The following is a 7323-nucleotide window of genomic DNA, read 5'->3' on the forward strand; positions in this document are numbered from 1 at the left end:
CACACACACACACACACACACACACACACACACACACTGATCCAACTGTTGAGGACTGTGGTTGTAAATTAGCAGCGTTTTCACACTTGAGTTGATTATTTGAGTCCGGTGAGATCGAAGGTGTTTTTCATCCCCGCAGGTTTGCTTTCACACACGTGAAAATTCTTCTGAATTCTTCTTGCATATCGCTCTGCGTCCCCGACGTCACTTTCTGTCACTTGCGGGACATGTTTGTTTTCCTAGTTCTGTTTCTGTTTATTTGGTGCCACACTTCTTTTCTGGATGAGCAGCAGTTACAGTCCTGCTGCTTTGTAACAGAACAGCCTGATGGGAGTCGTGTGTTTGGTGCTTTGCTCTCAGTGCACTCGCTCGAAGGAGAGTTCATCACAGTGAGCTGCTCCAGTCAGATATGTTGCCTCCTCTCCAAATGATTTCATTATATGATACACAAGTGAAGTGCTGTAGTGTGAATAGTTAGGAGAACAGGTGCACTCGCCACATCATGAGTGGGCAAACACTACAAAACTCTACTGTGACCTAAAGCACTGTGTAATAATAAGAAACAATAAGAAACGCTATAATATTCTACTTCCCGACTCCTAAAGTCCCGACTTGTTTGCTTATCTTTTTTTGTGTCTTTGTTTCGTGTTCTTGTGTTTTATTGTGTTGTTCTTTGTAAAGTCCTTTGAGAATGCTTTGTGATGAAGGGCTGGAGAAATAAACCTGACTTGACTGTGGAGCGGATCGCTTTCACACCCGCTGTGGACCCACACCCCCGTTTGTGTTCATGCAAACCTCAGTCTGCTTTTCTGGAGCGCACCGAGTTCGAAAACAGCTTTCACACCAACAGACATTCGGCGTAAACAGTCTCGGATCTGGGAAAAAACCTTCAAACTTATTGTGAAATCGTCCTAAGATTAAAAAATAGACAAAAAAGGGAACCAAGCGGAGATGCTGTTGTCGTGGCTGCACAGTCTGAGTTACTTTGATATTCTTTACTACTTTAAGACTTTGAGAGATTACTAAATAAGTCTTAAAGTTTTAAATAAAAAAAAAACAACAACAACATTCCTGTAGATGAAAATGCCTGTCAAACTTTGTGAGTGTTTTGTTTTTTGTTTGTTCCTTTCTAGAATTTGGATGTGTGGAGTGGTGACAGCGTAGATAACAGCTATCCTATCAACCCTTCTGAAGTCGCTGTGGATGACTACTTCGACCTGACTGGATGCAGTGACTCAGGTTGGTGTTCCTATAGTGGGGTCTGGGGCCTCTTAGGGGTCCTGGAAAGGGTCCTACAGGGTCCACATCAAAATGTAAAATATTTCAGTATGACTGCTATTTCTAAGCCATATTTAACAACAAAGAATCTTCTCAAATGTGGATCTAAGGAATAAAATCGATAACAAACTCTTCAGGGACTGAATCCAATGGGGGTCTGAGCGGTCTAAAGTGTCTCTGGGGTCTTTGACATGAGAGAGACTGGGAACTCTTGGGATAATCTGCAGTGACATATTGTAAGGTGTATTATATAGATTAGTATAGTTATATAGTAATTGTATAGTGCTATCTAGCAATATAGTGAAATACTAGTATTAATACTAATACATACTAACATGTATAGTAATTGGAACAGGGGCAGTGATGTCGAACTACAGTGAGGCCTTCAGGCAACTGCTCCATCAGAATGAAAGAGTTTCAGTCCAAAACGCTTGGCAGCAGAAAATTAAACCAAATGCTGGTGATGTTTAAAGGAGAGTGATAACTTCAGTCCTCGGTTGACAAAATGGTGACACGTTCACATCCTGTATTGTCTAGATTTTAGAGATATTGGACGATAATGATTTTTTTGTGTGGAGAAAGGTCTCCACATTTGTCCTCTCCTTTCCCTAAAACGTCTCGTTAGCATTCCTCATTGAAACCAAGGGAAGCAGCTAGCGGCAAGCTAACTAGCAAGCCATACTTGCAAGCTGTTTTGTGGAAACTGAATAAAAACTGTGGCACTTTTATCTTCTCCCATGTTGATGACTGTAATACCTTGTTCACATGCCTCCATCAAGCAGTGAGTTCAAAATGCAGCAGTGAGATTCCTCAGAAAGACTCAGGCAGCCTCACTACTCCTGTGCTGGCTTCCCTGCACTGGCTGCCGATTTTAAAATCCTCTGTATCACTTATAAGGCATTAAAGGATATAATTGCGTTTATTTTCAACCTGGGCATTATTTTCCTACAAACGACAAGGCGAGCCTCACATCTTACCAGCAGACTGCCTTTGTATTGCCTGTTACTCTCATATCTACTCACACACTTTATAATCTTATCACTTCAGAAACTAACTTTGTTAACTGTTCCTCACTTCCCAGGTACCTCTTATGAAGTAGGTGGAACAGTTGACCAATCGGCAACCTGCAGCCTCCAAACCTGTGATGCGACTGGAGTCTTCACTGATGACTTCTCGTGTGGCTCCGCAGCCTGGTGCCAGGGCAACAACGAGTAATTATGTTTGTTTTATATTTGGAAGAAAGTGTTGTGAAATATGTGAAGCTGCTTTGGTATCAGGCTTCACCTACCGATGAAGAGTTTGGTTCCAAAACAAAATCTCAGCCATCTGGGACTGAAGTGACTCCTACTGGGACAAAATGATTGACAGGACAGCTACAACAAATGATCGTAGTTTTTAAAAGATAGTAGGGACCTGAAGTCCTTGGTTGATTTTAGAGATATTTAATGATGAATATCAGATAATGTTTTTTTTCCCCAAATGGATATATGTTGTTTTGGACATGAACTCTTCATAGGATGATGTCTGATGTCTGTGTTCCTCAGGCAGAACTGTTGATTTTATAAGCGACTCCTTTATCGGACGGCTCTTGGTTGACATGTGACTACCAGCCACATGCTGGTCAAAACACTGCCGGCTCTACCAGCCACTGTGGCAGGTAACCAGCCACAGTCTGGAGACTGTTTTCCACTTTAAAAGAACAGTGGATTGACCTTCCCACCCAGTCAGGACAGCCCAGTCTGTCCCCGTCTTCCATCTCAACCTGAAACTCATCTTGTAAAGAAGGGCCTCATGTCGGCCTCTCCTCCCCTGAATCAAACCTCCTCTCCCATACCTTCCTGCTCTGCTCACTCTGACTGCTCTCTAAAAACATCCCTCCCCTCTCGCATCTTCAAACCTTTTTATCTTTCCTGAGCACGTGACTCTTACATGATCATTCTGTGGTCAGAGGAATATTGTCTCGGTGACCCTTGACCTTATTATTGGTTGCTTATAATGTTGGTGATTTACTGTTTCCCTCACTGGAAGTCACTCTGGAAAGAGTGTTGGCTAAATGCATAAAATGTAAAAATTTGGCCGGTGAAATGGTGAAAGTAGCAGATGAATTTTGGTTAGTTTCTGCCAAGGAGGTTGTGTTTCTGTCTGTCTGTCTGTCTGTCTGTCTGCCTGCCTGCCTGTCTGTCTGTCTGTCTGCCTGCCTGCCTGTCTGCCTGCCTGCCTGCCTGCCTGCCTGCCTGCCTGCCTGCCTGCCTGCCTGTCTGCCTGCCTGCCTGCCTGCCTGCCTGCCTGCCTGCCTGCCTGCCTGCCTGCCTGCCTGTCTGTCTGTCTGTCTGTCTGTCTGCCTGCCTGCCTGCCTGCCTGCCTGCCTGTCTGCCTGCCTGTCTGTCTGCCTGTCTGCCTGCATGTCTGTCTGTCTGTCTGTCTGTCTGTCTGTCTGTCTGTCTGCCTGCCTGCCTGCCTGTCTGTCTGTCTGTCTGCCTGTCTGTCTGTCTGTCTGCCTGCCTGTCTATCTGTCTCTCTGTCTGTCTGTCTGTCTGCCTGCCTGCCTACCTGTCTGTCTGCCTGCCTGTCTATCTGTCTCTCTGTCTGTCTGTCTGTCTGCCTGTCTGTCTGCCTGTCTGTCTGTCTGCCTGCCTACCTGTCTGTCTGTCTGCCTGCCTGTCTGTCTGTCAGCAGCATCTCAAAATCTTCTGAACAGATTTCCAGATCAGACTTGGCTCAAGGAACAATAGATTAAATGTTGGTGGTGATTTGGGATTTATTTTACAATTGTGTTTTTTTCTTCTCTTTATCGTTTGTGACAGTATGTGAATTAGTCGATTTTTAATTCATTTTTTCCATGTCCTATTTAGATTTTTTGTTCATGTTTTTCATATTATCTCAGTCTCTGCCATAATGTCTCTTATCATGCTGATGATGACGGCCTGTCCCTCCCAGGGATTAAAAAGGTATCCATCTAATTTACTCTTCTATCTGTCCTCCAACTCGATCAGATGCTACCCAGCGCCCACCATGTGCACCGTGACTGGCTCCACTGTCATTGACTTTCACGGGAACGATCAGACTGTCACGCATCGGTGTGCATACACTCTGCTGAGTGTCGTGTCGACGCCTCACCCGGACGTGGACGTGGTGGCGGTCTTCCAGGAACGCCGCCGCACAGACGTTCCACTTCTGAGCCATGTGTTGTTGGTCCTGAAGGACGCCGGCGTTACTGTGACTCTGGAACAAGGGAGAGTTAAGGTAAGCTCCCGACTGCTGCGGTCCCTCTAGGAGCCACTGGTGTTTGACTAGTGATGTTCTTACTCACTGATGCGTTACATCGTCCTATCGGTGTTTGTGTTGTAAGATAAATGCTCACAGCCTCTGTCTACATTTTTGTGTATTTGTAATGTTTGAGTGAGTGTTTCCTCCACTCTGCCCCTCTGATGTGATGCAGGTGGGCGACGAGGTGCAGACGCTCAGCGACACGCCGCAGACGGTTCATGGTGTGGAGCTCTCTAAGGACCAGACTGGAGTGACTGCTAAGATACCGTACTACGGCCAAATGATTCCTGTCTTCTTTGATGGCGTAACTGTGCAGATCGACATTACAGGTATGGAAAACTAAATCCCAGACGGATAAAAAGTAGGAAGGGACAGTAGGGTCGGAGAGGAAAGCAGGAGAGGTTTCAGATGTTTCTGTTCAGAGAGAGACAGAAAAGCCAATACAGTGAAGTAGCACATGCCTGTCTTTGCTTCCTCATCCTCATGTGGACCATAACACAAGTGAATCACCTGGTTCAGTGTCTGGATTCACACTGTGGAGGCATGCAGTAGACACCAAAGAGGATGTTCATTGTTTTCAACTGATATCCTGTCTATGAATATCACAAACAGCTAGGAGACAACATCCTTGTTGGTGTCCAACATCCACAGTGAAAGAGCATGACTTAATTGCTAAGGTGTTTTGGTTGACACGCCTCTTCAACCATGTGGATTTTGGGAACAGAGTCTCTGGACTGGCTGGTAGGGGTCGACTCGTCGAGTATCAATACAGTTTGTATGACATGTAGTTGAGTAAATTTATCCCACAGAGGAGTCGAGAAAGTATCAAAAGACACCAAACAAAGAAAAATGATGATTAATAAAAATTTAAAATAAAAAGCATGGTTTCTGTTAACAAGACTAGTACAGGTAAAAAGGATACACAGTCAGCCCTTTTTCAACATAAAACACATGCAAAGAGATCTATTCATTCTGGAATCAAAGGGAGTCAAACAAACAAACAACAAAGGAAGTTCCCACATCTTCAGGAGTAGGTGATTTTCACCAAAACAGGATTAGGTGCTTCACCAGAAGCGTTATTAAAGCTATGAGGTCTGCCTTGTATTTTGGGAGAGGCTCTGTGATTTCAGAGATTGTGCCAAAAGCTTCTGTCCAATACTTATGCGCCGATGAACATCAAACAGATTTCAGTCAGATGGGTACGGTGGAGGATCCCGCACTGGGTCAAACCGTAACTCAAACAAATAGTCAAGGAGCGCACCCGATGCAAAATGCTATCCCATGACTAATTCCTTCGTCAAGCCCCCCTCCCACAGAGCCTTTATATTCTTCAGTGAGGGGGGATATATTACGTGGATTGATTCTTACAAATCAGCAAGTGGCAAACTTGCACATTCAAAATAGTTTGTGCAGGTGCATCGACAATGAAAGACTCTGCTACTTGCAATGTAACACCTTTTTTTTTTTTAAGTACATTTTGGGTTTTCAACTGGACCTTCATCAGACTAATCGTTAAACATTACGTTAAACATTCATTCATTCAACATTCATGCTCAGCCCTAGAGCCTCCAAGGTCCTGCTCACTCTGTTATAATGGATTGGGTGTCCTAAACCTGGTGGGCTGATCCAGATCCAGATCCAGCTTCTGAACCAGCTTCCTCACTGAAATCATGCCCAGCAGAGAGAGAAATGTTGTCTGGGTCCTGGTCTTCATCTGTAGTAGGGCTGAGCGAAGACCTGCTCTGCCAGAGAAACCACTTGGGCCACTCAGGTGTCACTGCTGCTAACTGATCTTACAGAATAAGCTCTAGTGAAGTGAACGTCCTTTGCTCTCCTTCACAGCAGCGGTTGAAGACCGGTCACATTCCAAATATAATTCATTTTATTTATTTACAACCTAAAAGAGGTGAATGGCATTTTCAAGAAAGAAACTGAGGCCACTGAGCAGCTCCACTGTAGCAGTTGGGGTTCAAATGCTTTGCTCAAGCACACCAGCACTTGTTAAGGAAAGGTAGCATGGTACACATTCATATTTTTTCCAGTTCTATTTTCAATAAGTATAATCTTTCTATTGTTTGAATGAATGATTGATAGCTGTCCTTTGGCAGGCTGCCATGTACAGCTAGTTTTCCCTCAAAATGTATGAAGTTTACTGATCTGATTTACCCCCATTTTCTCCTGACACTGATTAGGACACACGGACTATGCGGCAGGTGGGTTATGTGGCGACCCCACAGATTCCAGTGCTGCCACGGTAGACATGTCAACAGTGAAGGATAGTGACAACAGTGACGACGAGTAAGTACTCACTCAAATCTCCTACTGACTACTAGTGAGGTTCAGCTACATGGTACATAAATTGATAATTGAAAAGTATGCACAACATGCTGCTTGTGGAAAAGTGTGTTGATCATGATGAACAAGTTTTAACGGTTTCAGATACTGTGGGGTTCTTTAACAAGATGGTTAGTGTGTGTGTGTGTTTGTGTATTTGCATTGACAAGTCAGACCAGGAGAGTGGTGTTGATCTCTCTCTCTCTCTCTCTCTCTCTCTCTCTCTCTCTCTCTCTCTCTCTCTCTCTCTCTATCGCCCCCTAGCTGTGAAACGGTGCAGAGTGACACTACTAACGATGAGATCGACTGCGACGCCATGACCGCCAAGTGAGGACAGACACACCTGAACAGTTTACCCAGCTTGTGATCAATAAAATAGTTTTCTCACATTTTAGGGCAAAAATCAATGATGTAATTTGATGTAATTATTTCTACTCATTTAAA

The sequence above is a fragment of the Centroberyx affinis genome, unplaced genomic scaffold (assembly GCF_046629955.1).
Source record: "Centroberyx affinis isolate AG114_WGS23_722 - 3 ecotype Tasmania unplaced genomic scaffold, CSIRO-AGI_Caff_v1 ptg005925l_1, whole genome shotgun sequence".
NCBI lineage: Eukaryota > Metazoa > Chordata > Actinopteri > Beryciformes > Berycidae > Centroberyx > Centroberyx affinis.